We start from the raw sequence: 15,239 nt of genomic DNA on the forward strand, positions 1-15,239 counted from the left end.
GAGAGAGAGACAGAGAGAAAGGTCTTCCTTTGCCGTTGGTTCACCCTCCAATGGCCGCCGCGGCCGGCGCGCTGTGGCCGGCGCACCGTGCTGATCCGATGGCAGGAGCCAGGTGCTTATCCTGGTCTCCCATGGGGTGCAGGGCCCAAGCACTTGCACTTGGGCCATCCTCCACTGCACTCCTGGGCCACAGCAGAGAGCTGGCCTGGAAGAGGGGCAACCGGGACAGAATCCGGCGCCCCGACCAGGACTAGAACCTGGTGTGCTGGCGCCGCAGGTGGAGGATTAGCCTAGTGAGCCACGGCGCCGGCCTGAAATTAATCTTAATAATAGAGATCATTTCATCCAATATCCCACAAATTATCATTTCAACATGTCATTAACAGGAAAATTACTAATGAAACAGTCTATGCATCCTTTTTTTTTTTTCAGTCTCTCCAAATGGGTATATTTGTATGTCTCAATTTGGACAAGCCACACATTTCAAGTTCTTGGCAGCCCCCTGAGGCCAATGGCTGCTGTATTAGACGACATAGTGCCTGAGCCCCCGTGAGGATCATCGCTTTCAGTCAGACAAGGAAGAACAACAGGGCTTCCCAAGGTGCTCAGGATAAAACCTAAGCCCTGCACATGGCCTCAAGGCTTTATGTGACCCAGCTGCCAGCCACCTCCCTGACCTCACTTTAGAAAGCTTCCCCCTCCTCCACACTGCAGCCCTTTTTGTGATTCCAGCGTCAAGGCCACCGTAGGCCCTTTGCACACGCTGCCCACCCCACCCCCACGAGACCTCTGCATACTCGCGTCTGTCACTTTTCAGATCTCACTCCACAGGCTCCCTCCCCTCTATCCCTTGCTCTCTCTTTGCCCTGGTTTATTTTCTTACATCATCCACTATCAGAAACTATCCTGCTCATTAATATTGGTGAGTTTACTGTCTCTCCCAACACCCATGGCATCACCAGCTTCTCGAACAATGTGTGGCAAAAGAGACGGTGCACCATAAATGTTTGCTGAAAAACTGAATGAGCCAGTGACTGCTCTGACAGGACAGAGGGCAGAGAGGAGGGATCTGGCCAGTTCTGACACAGGAGCTATGATGTGTGCTCATTTGCATTCCCCACACACAGGGCTGTCACCCGATAGATGCTTGTGCAGAAATGGAAAAGCAATTAATGGCAGGGAAATGGGGCTGCAGGGGAAGGTAGTGGCGGCTGCAGCGGCAGACGCATCATAGAGGAACGGGGTCTTGGGGGATGAATGGCAGAGTGCAGGTGGGTAAGGCACCCCGACAGCAGGAACAGCAACTGCAAAGGCCCAGAGGCCCAGAGGGGCATTTCCTATGTGGTCAATACACAGTAGTTGCCTCCCCTCGCTGTGGGTAACCCCTCTCACACAACCAGGACTTGTATTCAGTCTTCCGCCTGGGGATAACCTCGTCCCTTTGGTCTGGTCCCCTCTCCATTGTAGCCTAGCAGGCAGCCTGCTCCCTTTGTACACCTCTTCCCGTGTGGGGCTCCCTGGGAGAAGACTTCTGAACTGGTAGCACACACCTGCAGCCAGCAAGCCTAAGACTCACTGAGTCCATAGCCCAAACCCTTTTGGGGGACGAGAAACTCTTTACAGTGGACTGGAAGCCAGAAGGCTACAAGCCCTGCACCATGAGGAGCCAGCAAGGGCAGAGGGCCTGCACGGAAATGAAGCCAGCGGACGGTCCCACAGGACCTCGCAGGCAGCAGACACGGTGCTGAGCACCTGCCGAGCTGGCTGGCTTCACCCTCGATACAGCCATGGTGTGGGACTGTCTGTTACCCCCACACGAGAAAACTGGGGCTCACAGCACTTAGTAGTTTGTTCAAGGTCCCAGGACAGGGAGGCGTGAAGCAGGGCAGCCACTTAATGATACGCAGCATGACAGAATAAAGGACGGAGGCCGGGCAACCCCACTGGCATCCCTGGACCCAAGAAGATCTGAAGTTGGCATTAGCCTTGGACTGTTCTGTCTTTTCTGTCACTCGTCACTGAAAGATGCCCGAGTGACATGGCATGGTACCACCCCCTTTCTCCCAGAGCGGTCAGAGGGCTGCTCCAGAGTTCATTGGCAGGACCTAGGCCTCTAGAGCTGGCCCCTTGCCCTTCTTCCTGGGCACAGTGAAGACTGCCCTCGTGACACACACATTGCACTCACCTGAACTCTTACTGGAACCCCCGAGTGAGGAAGCAGAGTCCTCAAAGGCCAGATAAGAATGTGGCAAGTCAAGGTCACGTATTTGATTGGATGTAGGTCATCTCGATAATCAAATGAGATAATGAAATCCAAAGGTGAGCAGAGTCTCAAACCAAACAGGACACTGAGCTGAGACGAGATGACCCGGAGTTACCAGCAGGAAGGACTTCTCTGATGGACAGAAACCCACAAACCACATGCCCCGCCACGTGCACAGACCTGCTCGAAGGAAGGGGCAGTTACAACATCCCAGGTGTGACATCAAAGCTGTCACCGCAGCTGTGTCATCTGTGATGTGCTCTGCAGAGGGTGGTGTCTCCTACTATCTGGGGAAACCCTCTCTCACACTCCACATCCCCCAGTGGCTCCCTAGGGCTCGGTCACTTGTTCTTTCAACAAACATTTACTAAGTGCCTACCAAATGCCAGACCCTATCCTGGAAGCTATGCATGGTGGAAAGACTGGGCTGATCCCCACCCCCAACCCCTAAGAGATTATAGTGTAGTGAGAAAGACAGAGACTTGAAAGTAAATCAAAGCAAAATGGGGGCTGGGGCTGGGGCACACTGAGCTAAGCTGCCGCCTGCCATGGCAGCATCTCACGTTCAGAGCACTGGTTTGAGTCCTGGCTGCTCCATTTCCAATCCAACTTTCTGCTAATGTACCTGGGAAAGCAACGAAAGATGGCCCAAGTACTCAGGCCCCTGCCACCCACGTGGGAGACCTGGATGGAGCTCCAGACTCCTGGCTCCTGACTTCAGCCAAGATCAACCTTGGCCGTTGTTGCTATTTGAGGAGTGAACCAACAGACGTAGGATTTCTCTCGCACGCGCTCTCTCTCTCTGCCCCTCCAATTCTTTCAAATAAATAAATAAATCTTTATAAAAAATAATCTCTCCCTGTCTATCACTCTGCATTTCAAATAAATCTTTAAAAAAAAATTTGTGGGGTCGATGCTGTGGCACAGCAGGTTATGCCATGGCCTACAGTGCCAGCATCCCATATGGGTGCCAGTTCAAGTCCCGGCTGCTCCACTTCCCATCCAGCTTCCTGCTAATGCTCCTGGAAAAGCAGTGTAAGATGGCCCAAGTCCACGGGTCCCTATACCCACAAGGGAAATCAATAGGAAGTTCCTGGTTCCTGGCTTCAGCCTGGCCCAACCTGGAAGATTCTCTGTCTTTCCTTCTCTCTCTCTGTAACTTTGCCTTTCAAATAAATAAGTAAGTCTTTAAATTAAAAAAAAAAAAAAGATTTTGTGCAAATAAGCAGGCAGGACACTATGTATCATGCCTCATGCTTCCAAAGTTCTGCTTTAACAAAGAAATAAAATTTAATTTAAAAAGCAAAATGGGGCCCCACACCCCATGGAGAGCGTCTACATCTTGATGGGGCTTCACACAGCAGGGAAGCTAAGCCCTGGTTGGGGAGGAGATCTTGCCAAGGGGCAGCATTCAGCAACGCAGAGATGAGAGCTCTCTCCAACAGAACTCCAACAGGGATGAGATGCAGACAGGGAGAGGCGAGAGGTGGAGACACCGTGAAGCAAAGCCGTGGCAGACCAGACTGAGGGGGCTGAGTCTACAGTCCCCTAGGACAGAGAGCCGCAGGAAAGCCTCCTCTGTGCCCACAGCACTGGCCCTGGCAGCCTTTGCTGCCTCCCAACCTGCTCCTGCTCCAGCTGCCTCCTGAGCCCTGGATCCTCTGCTCATCCCGACCATCTCCTGCCTGCCAGGCGGGGGCTGCTCTTGCACAGAGCAGCCAGAGACCAGACCCACGCTTCAGAGGAGGCTGGCAGTGAAAGACAAGGGAATGAGTTACCTGTTCCCGCTGCGATCCGATGGCCTGAGCTGAGCAGAGCAGCGACAAGCAGGCGACTGGGAAACTCTGCTTGCCCCACCCCTCCCCTGCCCCCTTCACATACACAGGCCAGCAGGGATGCTCTGGCTGGAGGAGCTGTGTCAGGCTTCATTTACAAGCACAACCTTCTGAGCCCCCCTCATCCCCCTAAGAAACTGGACTTGGACATCTGTTTTGCCCTCCCCAGCAGCCAGTAAGTACCTTTCCTCTGGTGAGAGTACTCACTGGGGAGGCCACGTCTCCTTTATAACCCCTCCCCCCATTATGAGGACAGCAGGGGACATGGGTCTGTCCAATCAGAGCAGTCCATCTCCTTGTTCACAATGGTTGATGCAGGCTGGGCAAGTGACCCAAGCTGGACCAATGGGAATCAATTCAGACATTCTGCAGGAACTCCTGGAAAGAAAGTATACTGGGGCTGCTGAACTGGTTTGCTCTGCGGCAGGTGCCTCTAAAAGCTACAGCAGAGAAAGCCTGACAGTAAAGCCAGCATAGGGAAAGCACAGCGGGGACAGAGATCAGTGGTGACAAAGAAAGGAAAATGGTAGAAGGTGACCACACCGCCAAATGCACTCATTCCTGAGGCCCAGTCTTACCCCCAAGTCCCCCCTCTTACATGAACAAGAATCCCTTTGCTGCTTAAGCCCACTTAAATTAAAATTCTATCAACCAAAACTGAAACTCTGAGCAGGCATTTGGCACAGTGGATAGCTTGCTGTCTGAGATGCTCATATCCCACATCAGAGTGCCTAGGTTCCAGTCCTTGCCTGCTCCTGATTCCAGCTTCCTGCTAATGTGTACCCTGGGAGGCAGCAGCTGATAGTTCAAACAACTGGGTCACTGCCACCTATGTGGGAGACCCAGACTGAGTTCCCAGCTCCTGGCTGTTGCAGGCATTTGGAGAGTGAAATCAGCAGATGAGACCTTTCTCTCTTTCTCTCTGCCTTTCAAATAAAATTTCTCTCTCTCTCTCTCTCTGCCTTTCAAATAAACAAACTTTTAAAAACACATACAAAAACTAAAAATGTACTGACACATATCAGTAGCACAGCCCCTCATAACCTAATGCAGAGCTTTGGGCCACTGCCTGCCCCTGCCCCTACCCCCAAACCCCCATCATAAGAATGGAGCGGGGCATGAAGGAATTCAGGGCAGAGTATCAGGCCTTGAGCACCACAGACACACGGTCACTACCCAGTGCTTTCTTGGGGAAACTCCACTTCCAGTCTCCTCTTACCACTGGCAACTGGCGACAATGGCTCCTGACCCAGCAGAGACAGACACTGGGGCTCCACAGTCAGTGCCCCTGCCCTGAGAAAAGGCAGGCCCAAGGAAGGGCCGGGGCCGAACGCATGCAGGCCGCAGTGCTCAGGAGCTGCCTGCAGGTCTTCCGCTCTGTGGCCCAGCCAGACACAGGCCCTCTGTACTTAGCGTGGCCAGCGCATTTTCACCTTGGCAGCGGCATCACTGCCGCCTGAGCGTCAATTCTCGGGCAGCGCCGTGTGGCTGTTTATAAGCACCAAACCATAGACACCTGGAAAGAACCCCTTCCAACAGCACACAGAGTGTTCCAGACTTCACCCTGGTTTTCTTCAACAGCAAACTGTTCTCAATGCAAATCCGTAAAATGCATTAGCTCATGGTTTCCATTTTAATCCAAAATCCAGTCAACTTTAATATGGACTGGTGTCCCAGGCTGCCATTTTCCCTATGAGTGTCTTGATAGGTCCTAATATTCTGGATGAACCAGAGGAGAAATGTGAAAAGAGACCAAGGCCCATAAAAACAGCTCAGCTCCCATCCAATCTTCAACCATTTTTATACACACACAAGGAGCACACAACCTATGAAAGAATTCTACCAGGAACAAGCCTAAAACTGGCATTTTATGTTCAGGATTGGCTTGGCAAGGGTCACCAATTTGATCTCAATAGCAACACATATTAACTGAACACCTACAATGTGCCAGGAATAATATGAGCAGATAAGCAACCATCCCCATCTTTGTCCACTGTGAGCTTACCATCTGGTGGGGGTGGCAGACAAGGACACGAAGAAAGGAATTCCAGACTGTTAAAAGCACAGGGAAGAAAATATTCATCAGGGAGCAACCAGAGAGAATAAAGACTAAAGCGAAGGGAAAAGATTTGTTTGAGACTCCAGGACATGAAGAGCAGGAAGCTGGGGGCAGGAGGAACAAGAACACAGTCCAGTAGACTGTGAAACAACCTGACGCAGAGTCCTGAAACAGGGCAACGCTTGCAGAGTGTGCACAAGCCAGCTGCGGAGCTGGGGTGGGCTTGGTAGGCCCTGGCGAGAAACCTGAATTTCATTCTAAGGCAAATGGACAGGCAGCGTTGGGGCCACCGTGGCTGGAGCAGGAGCACAGTATGGTCTATAGGAGTAAGGGGAAGAATCCATGCTGGAGGTGCAGACTGACTATCCCTTATTGGGGCTGCTGGGCACCAGAAGTGGTTCAGATGTCAGATGCTGCAGTATTGGCACAGATACAATGATGTATCTTGGATATTACACCCAAGTCTGAGCATGAAATATGTCTTATATACCTAGCTGAAAATACGGTATTTTTTTTTTTTTTTTTTTTTTTTTTTTTTGACAGGCAGAGTGGACAGTGAGAGAGAGAGACAGAGAGAAAGGTCTTCCTTTGCCGTTGGTTCACCCTCCAATGGCCGCCGCTGCAGCCGGCGCACCGCGCTGATCCTGGCAGGAGCCAGGAGCCAGGTGCTTTTCCTGGTCTCCCATGGGGTGCAGGGCCCAAGCACCTGGGCCATCCTCCACTGCACTCCCTGGTCATAGCAGAGAGCTGGCCTGGAAGAGGGGCAACCGGGACAGAATCCGGCGCCCCAACCGGGACTAGAACCCGGTGTGCCGGCGCCGCAAGGTGGAGGATTAGCCTATTGAGCCACGGCGCCGGCTGAAAATACGGTATTTTTAATAATTTTATGCATGAAACAAAGTTTCATGGTGTGGAATTTTCCACTTGTAGCTTCAGGTTGGTTTCAGATTTTGCAGCACTTCAGACTTTTGGATGAGGGATGTTCAACCTGTATTATATTCAAGGGGGCTTGCTTTACGTTCCATTAGAGACATTCGTTAAGCAGCGGGGATCATCAAGTCTGGAGCTCAGAGGACACAGCCAGCTGGGAGTATCTTTTGGAGGTAGTTAGCATGAAGATATCTCCCAAAATGTTTTGAGGTTGGCTGCAGTAAAGGATGCCCGATGGGAGACTGATAACAAGAAACCCAAGCAGGCTTGGTGTTATGAAGATGACATGTTTTTAAGGGAGAGTAGTAGGCAGCTGGGTGAAATGATTCTTGGAAGCTGAGCTGACTTGTAGATTAATTCCTACACTAGGGCTGGCTGTGGGAAAAAGGGGTATGCACATATTAAAAGTTTTTCCTGGGGCCGGTGCTGTGGCGCAGTGGGTTAACGCCCTGGCCTGAAGCGCCGGCATCCCAATATGGGCGCTGGTTCCAGACCCAGCTGCTCCAATTCCTGCCCAGCTCTCTGCTATGGCCCAGGAAAGCAGTGGAAGATGGCCCAAGTCCTTGGGCCCCTGCACCCATGTTGGAAACCCAGAAGAGGCTCTTAGCTTCGGATCAGCGCAGCTCCAGCCATTGCAGCCATTTGGGGAGTGAACCATCGGATGGAAGACCTCTCTTCTCTCTCTCTCTCTCTCTCTCTCTGCCTCTCCTCTCTCTGTGTAACTCTGACTTTCAAATAAAATAAATAAATCTTTAAAAAAATAAAAAAGGTTTTTCCTAAGAATATGAGGCTAATATAATATCACAGCAGGTCTAAGTGACAACTGCAGGCTCCACTTCTACCATGTACCGGAACTGTGGTCCTAAACAACTTCCCAAACCTCCGAGGGCTTCAGCTGGTCTCTGCGATGGAAATAACACTATATCCTCAGGGCCGGTGCTGTGGTGTAGTGGGTAAAGCTGCCACCTGCAGTGCCGGCACCCCATATGGGCGCCGGTTCCAGTCCCGGCTGTTCCACTTCCGATCCAGCTCTCTGCTATGGCCTAGGAAAGCAGTAGAAGATGGCCCAAGTCCTTGAGCCCCTGTACCCGCATGGGAGACCTGGAAGAAGCTCCTGGCTCCTGGCTTTGAATCAGCACAGCTCCGGTTGTTGTGGCCAATTGGGGAGTGAACCAGGGAATGGACGACCTCTCCCCGCCGCCCCCGCCCCGTCTCTTTCTCTCTCTGCCTTTCCTCTCTCTGTGTAACTCTGACTTTCAAATAAATAAATAAATCTTTTTTTTTTTTAAGCACTATATCCTCACAGGGTTGTTGTTGGGGTTAAATGAGTTCATCAACTTCAGTACTTACAGGAGACAGTAATGCTCAGTAATAGCTATCACTCTTGCTGTTGCTGTTACAATAACTAATGCAAAGTGCCAAGTGCTGGGTTTTACACAACTGGTATTGTTTCAGGTAGCAGCTACTGTACCCATTTAGCAGATAAGAAGGCTTGCCTAGGACCACCCAGTAAGTTCCAGGGGTGGAGCCAGCATTCACATGCAGGCCAGGCAGCCTGAGCTCTTCATCACTACTCAGCAATTCTGCCACATGATGCCAAGAAGGCTGGTTAACATCCCGGGCAAAGGGAAAAAATGGCTGACTCACGCACAAACGGTGCTTCTGCTTCAACTTGCAATTCCAGAGGTAATTGCTGCTTTTAAATTGTCTCTGGCATGCTTAGACGGTCATATGTCGCTTAACAATGGGGATATGTTCCGAGAAATGCGTCATTAGGCAATTTCATTGTTGGGCAAACATCACAGGGTGCACTTACAAACTGAGATGGCAGAGGTCAATCACTGCACATGGCCCCTTGATGCAATCAAGAGATGTGGGGACCACAAGATGGAGGAGGCCGCTGCCAGCATAATGCAGTAGACGGCTTCACAGTAGCTGCACACTCAAAATAGCAATAAAAGGCGTAATGTAGTAAATGCAAAACCAGTCTCACAGTCGGTTATTATCAAGTACACACACTGCATGTAACTGTATGACCAGGAGCACAACAGGGTGATTTACACCAGCATCACCACAAACACACGAGTGATGCACTGCTCCGATGTTACAACAGCTATGATGTCACGAAGACGCAGGGACTTTCCACGTCAGTTATAATCTTCATGGACTCACAGCCCGATGTTACGGAAAGGTTAAGTGGCACATGACTGTAGTTATTAGAAACCCAGTTCTTATAATGCATTTCACAGGATTTAAGATTGTGATGAGGCTAAGCTGGATCAGGGTTGTACAAATTGTGCTACAAGAAACCCCAGTTGGGGGGCTGGCACCGTGGCTCACTTGGTTAATCCTCCGCCTGCAGCACCGGCATCCCATATGGGAACCGGGTTCGAGTCCTGGTTGTTCCTTTTCCAGTCCAGCTCTCTGCTGTAGCCCAGGAAGGCAGTGGAGGATGGCCCAAGTGCTTGGGCTCCTGCACCCACGTGAGAGACCAGTAAGAAGTACCTGGCTCCTGGCTTCGGATTGGCATAGCTCTGGCTGTAGCGGCCATTTGCGGGGGTGAACCAACGGAAGGAAGACCTTTCTGTCTCTCTCCCTCACTGTCTAACTCTATCTGTCAAATAATTAAAAAAAAGAAACCCCAGTTGGGGTGGGTATTGTGGCACAGCAGGTTAAGCCACTGTCTCCAATGCTGACATCCCAGATGGACACTAGTTCAAATCCTGGCTGCTCCACTTCTGATCCAGCTCCCAACTAGCACACCTGGGAAAGCAAAGGAAGATGGCCCAAGTGAGAGACCTGGATAGAGTTCCAGGCTCCTGGCTTTCACTTGAACCAGCTCTGGCCACTGGGGCCATTGTGGTGGGGAATCAGCAGATGAAAGATCTGTCTCCCTTTCTGTAACTCAGCCTTTCAAACAAATAAATAAGTCTTAGAAAAGAAAAGAAACCTCCGTTCCTCCCCTGTGGAGGGCAGAGTGTGGTACCCCATGTGCATGGAGCTCTGGCTCCCTGCCCTATCTAAACCACAGCAGCTCAGTTCTCCTCTGCTCTACACCCTGGACCCTCTCTTAAACTTTCCTTCAGAGAAGATATTCTCAGAACACAAAAGTCCGAAACCTCAAGACTTGGCACTTCTCACACTGCGCCTGCGTCAGAGTCACCTGCAGTGGTGGAAAAGCAGATCCACTGAACCTACTACAAACTGAAGGAAGCAGAAACACAGAGGGAGGCCCTGGGAGTCTGCTTTTCACCCAGTTCCCCATGGGGCTCACATGCAGGTTCAAGTATGACAACGATATCCAGTATTGCACCATCCAAGCAGCAGCCTCTGGTGATGGCAAACTTCAATTTACACGTAAATTCACCAAAACTAAACAAAATTTAAAGCTAAGTTTCTTATCTGCACTAGGCACGTTTTATTTGTTCTACAAATACATGTAGCCAATGGACGCTGCAGAAAGAGAGCATTTCCATCAACACAAAGTTCTACTGGAAAGTCCCCTGCACCCCACACATTCCACAACTTTGCCTAAATGATACGCCTCAAAACTCAGCATTCCCCACCATTGCAAGTGTATGCAAGGCATAACATACTACCTAAGGATATTCACGGCACTTGAAAAATTTGTGCAAAGCTTGAATTAAAAGACATTTATTTGGGTGCAAAAATTTCAAAATCCACACACAATTTTTTCATACTATATATCTTCCATGAACTTTCTGAAGACTCCTCTCATTATACCAACCATACTGGACTGAAATGACCTGTTGACATAACTATTTTCCCTGATTGATTTGAGTACACTGAAGGCAGGAACCACAGAACAATTAGGTCTGTATTCTCCATGCCTAGGGTTTAAATAAATGCTCCAGAATTGCTTAATTAGGATGGGCGTAGGGGTTATGGTGTAGTGGGGCACCCCATATCAGAAGGCCAGTTTGAGTCCTGGCTACCATGCTTCTGATCCAGTTCCCTGCTATTACTCCTGGGAAGCAACAGACGATGGCCCAAGTATTCGGGTCCCTGCCACCCCCAAGGAAGACTCAGAGTTCCTGGCTCTTGGCTTTAGCCTGGTCCAGCCCCAGCTATTACAGCCATTTGGGAAGTGAACCAGCAAGTGGAAAACATCTATGTATCTTTCTCTCTCTCTCTTTCTCCTAACAAATAAATATTTTACAAATTGCTTAATTGGCTCATATACCATCCCTAATAAAGGCACAACCATCACAAAACAGAAAATGACGAGTACTGGTAAGGATGTGGAAAAATAGGAATTTTGCCCACTGTTGGTGGTAACGTAAACTGGAGTAGCTTCTAAGGAGAACAGTATGGTGTCTCCCCAAAAAATTAAGCACAGAATCACCGTATGACCCAGCAACTCCATTTCTAGTATATAAAGAATTGAAAGCAGCATCTTGAGGAAACATTTGCACACCCATGTTTAGAGCAACAGCATTCTTAACAGTCAAAAAGTAGAAACAATCCAAGTGTCCACAGAAGGACGGCCAGATAATCCCAATGTGAGATACAGTTGCCATGGAATATTACTCAGCCTCATAAAGGAACTCTGACACATGCTGCAACCTGCATCGAACCTTGACAACACGAAGCTAAGGGAAATAAGCCAGTCATGGAAGGCAAACACTGTATGATCCCACCAACCTGAGGTCCCTAGAAGAGAACAATGCATAGACACAGAAAGCAGGGCCAGGGGATAAAAAGAACGGGCAGTCAGTGTTTGAGGGATACAGAATTTCAGCAGATGAACAAAGTTCTCAAGATGGATGATGGTGGTTTCACAACAATGCAAATATACCTAGGGCCACTGAACTGTATAGGTAAAAACAGTTAAGAAGGTAATTTTCCTGTTCTGTGCATTTCACCACTACCAAAACTTTTAAAAACAAAACGTAAAAGAAATCAAAAGCACGCACTAGCTACAACCACAGTAAATACAAGAGGCCTTCTAAAAGTTCTCTGAAAATAAGTAGCATGAAAAAAAATGTACAAAGGGGCTGACACTGTGGCGTAGTGGTCTAAGCCTCTGGCTGTGGCACCAGCATCCCACGTGGGTGCCAGTTCGTGTCCCAGCTGCTCCTCTTCCAAACCGGCTCGCTGCTTATGGCCTGGGAAAGCAGCAGAGGATGACCCAAGTGCTTGGGCCCCTGCACCCACGTCGGAAAACTGGAAGAAGTTCCTGGCTCCTGGCTTCAGATCAGCTCAGTTCTGGCCATTGTGGCCATTTAGGGAGTGAGCCAGAGGATGGAAGATTCTCTGTGTGTGTGTGTGTGTGTGTGTGTATGTGTGTGTGTGTGTCTATAACTCTGCTTCTCAAATAAAATTTTAAAAAAGTAACCATGCATGGATTTCAGTAATCTTTTTTTCCACCGACTTTTGGAAGTGCCCCTGTTCTCACATATCAGTCCCCATGCCTTTGGAAAACCACTTGTTCTGAATCTACAGTGCTGCACCTTGAGCAGAGGCTCAGGGCAGGAGGAGGGCCTGCAGGCACGGTCACAGCCTGACCTGTCCATTTATCTCTTAACTGTGGGCATCTGTGGCAATCCCAGACCAGAGGGATTCTCTGGAACTGGAACCACAGACAGTCCTGACCAGTGGTCCCCCACCCAGCTGACCACCAGAGTCCCCTGGAAAGTCCTCACCAGGAGATTCTACTTCAGTGTTCGGGCGCAGCCAATAGTGACCTTATTTGGAAATATTTGCAGATGTAAGCAAGATGAGGTCACACTGGCATAGAGCAGACCCTTAATCCAGTGTGGCCTGTGTCCCTGTCTGAAAGGAAACACCTGAGAGATCATCATGTGACTACAGAGGCAAGGACCGGGGTGACAGGGCCATGGCCAAGGAATGTCAGTAAACAGCAGAAGTCAGCAAGACGCAGGAGGGACCCTCCCCCACCTTCAGGTGTCAGACATGATCCTGCTGACAGCCTGACCTGACAGCATGACTCAGCGCAATCTCATGGCACCAAACCCCCAGCTCTGCTGAGGCAACGCTGTGGCTTCTCATAGCTTCTCCATCAAGGAGGGAGCTACATGGCGCTCTCCTTGGAATTCCCACAGCTGGCGCAGTCCCTGGAAGACAGAAGGTCTCCAAGTGTTTGGAGTAAACAAGTAAAACAAAGGCCAAACTCCTTAACAGAAGGAATCACATCTTTTACCCCCATGAAGAGACTTGACCAATGAGGTGGTGGGTAGACTTGTAGAAGGAACTTAGTCTTTTAAAACAAATGACCAAGAAGCTCAAGCAGTGAGTCTTTTAGCATGGAGCTTGGCACTCAGCAACTGCTTCCTACTTCCGAAGGCAAGAAGGGAAAGTGAGAGACAGAAGCAGGATGATGAGTTCCCCAACTCTGGGTTTAGGGGACGCCTCCCTTCCCTGGTGTATCTACTGGAGGAATGGCCAACACTGTGAAAGCAGCAGCTGAATTTTAAACAGCCTCAATCACACTGCAAGGGCCTTCACAAGGGAACCAGAAGACTGTTTTCCTAAAATACGTTTCTTTTTTTTTCACTCAGAAATCACAAGGCTTCCTAACCCTCCAACAACGTTAGCCACGCAGAGCAGAGAGGTCAGCCTTATGCACGCAGCTCCAGGGACACGTTTCCTGTCCACGTGCAGCATGCATTCCTGACCCCTGCCCTGCAGCCAAAGAGGGACATCAGCTGGGCTCGGGAAATTCAATTTGGGCTGACGGCCGGCGGCATGATAATGACAGGGCGACTGCTCTGACATTTGGAAAGGCAAAGCGGGAGGCGGGCAGTCACAGGGCTTCCCATGCACTTGGCTTAGGAGTGTCTGCAGTTTAGGTCAGTTGGTTTCCACAGTTGGAAAAAAATCCTGAAAACGCAGCCAACTGATTCCCACTGCTGGCTGGGAGGTTACTCGATTCAGCTCCCACTGGCCATGTCCCTGCCTTCCTGGGGGTATCTGGGGTGAAGAAAGGAAAAATATCATGCTCCTTCTTTATGCTCCTGGACCCGAGCTTTCCTGGGGATGACAACTGCATTGCTGTGGGTTGTGGTTTTATTCATTCCTTCATTCACTCATTCATCCATGTGTTTTAAATAAAAGGCCCCTCCCTCCATGTTCTGACCACATAGAAAGTCTCTGGCACCTGCAGTTCCCCTTCTCTTCTGTTGAACTCACAAGCCATTGCACCTGCCCGCTGCACACCAGGTGGGTTCACAACTGCCACAGTTACAAACACGAAACACTGACACCCTTCTTAGTGTGGGTTAGCAGGGGACAGAGTCACCTGCTTTATATTTCTTCTGTGGCCCTCATGGGGTAGGCACAGCTGGTGTGGGAACTTCTTCGCCTATCAAAGGGTCAGTTGAGATTGACACAGTGTTACTGCAGGACATGCGGACCTGGGTGGCCCCAGGACATCCCACACTGAACCTGGAGGCAGTCCATCGGCATGGACTCTAGACCCAAAGCTCCATGAGGGCAGGCCATATCTACTGCACACACCATTGTGTCCCAAGCATCCTAGCCGGTTCCTGGCACCTACGTAGTAAGCAACTGACCAGCTGTTAGACAAATGGATGAAAGAGTCAATCAGTAAGCAGAGAGGAAAAGTGCTGGCCTCACATTACAGTGAGGAGTGCAGTTCCAGAATCGGACAGGTGTAGGCTGCACTCAAGCTATTCAGCTTACCAGCTACACAACATGTTTTGATGAAGCGTAAGATAAATCCATAAAACTGTCTTTGTCATGTGTACCACTCAAGGAATTTTCATATCCCATGAAATCAGCACCCAGCTCAGGAAACATCAGCAGAACCTCAGAAGCCCGCCTCATCCTCTCCTCACCATTGCCAACTCCCTGTCCATCCTAGGCTCCTCTTTGAATATTATCTTCGCATTGGGGAAAACACCACACTATGCATGAACAGAAGATTTAATAGTAATAACAGTGGGGCAGCAGCAGGAGAAGTAACAAAAGTAGTATTAAAAGTAGAAAAAGGGACCGGCGTTGTGGCATAGCAGGTGGGCATCCCATACAGGCACCAGTACGAGTCCTGGCTGCTCCACTTCTGATCCAGCTCTCTGCTGTGGCCTGGGAAAGCAGTGGAAGATGGCCCACGTGCGTAGGGCCTTGCACCCACATGGGAAACCTGGAA

General features: G+C 50.0%; 1 protein-coding gene across 7 annotated transcripts in view; it reads right to left on the minus strand.

Annotated features, from left to right (window-relative positions):
• ASAP1 (ArfGAP with SH3 domain, ankyrin repeat and PH domain 1) overlaps positions 1–15,239 on the minus strand; it is a 381,209-nt gene that overhangs the window by 319,428 nt on the left and 46,542 nt on the right. Inside the window, exon 1 of one of the 7 annotated variants that reach the window (XM_051844822.1) lies at positions 4,042–4,275. The exons of 5 other annotated variants lie outside the window; for them this stretch is intronic. The gene's annotated coding sequence lies outside the window, so the exon portion shown is untranslated. Of the gene's footprint in view, positions 1–2,185; positions 2,205–4,041; positions 4,276–15,239 lie in introns of those variants that run through there. One more of the 7 variants, XM_051844823.1, reaches the window with a different exon arrangement.

This window comes from Oryctolagus cuniculus, chromosome 6, assembly GCF_964237555.1.
Source record: "Oryctolagus cuniculus chromosome 6, mOryCun1.1, whole genome shotgun sequence".
Lineage (NCBI taxonomy): Eukaryota > Metazoa > Chordata > Mammalia > Lagomorpha > Leporidae > Oryctolagus > Oryctolagus cuniculus.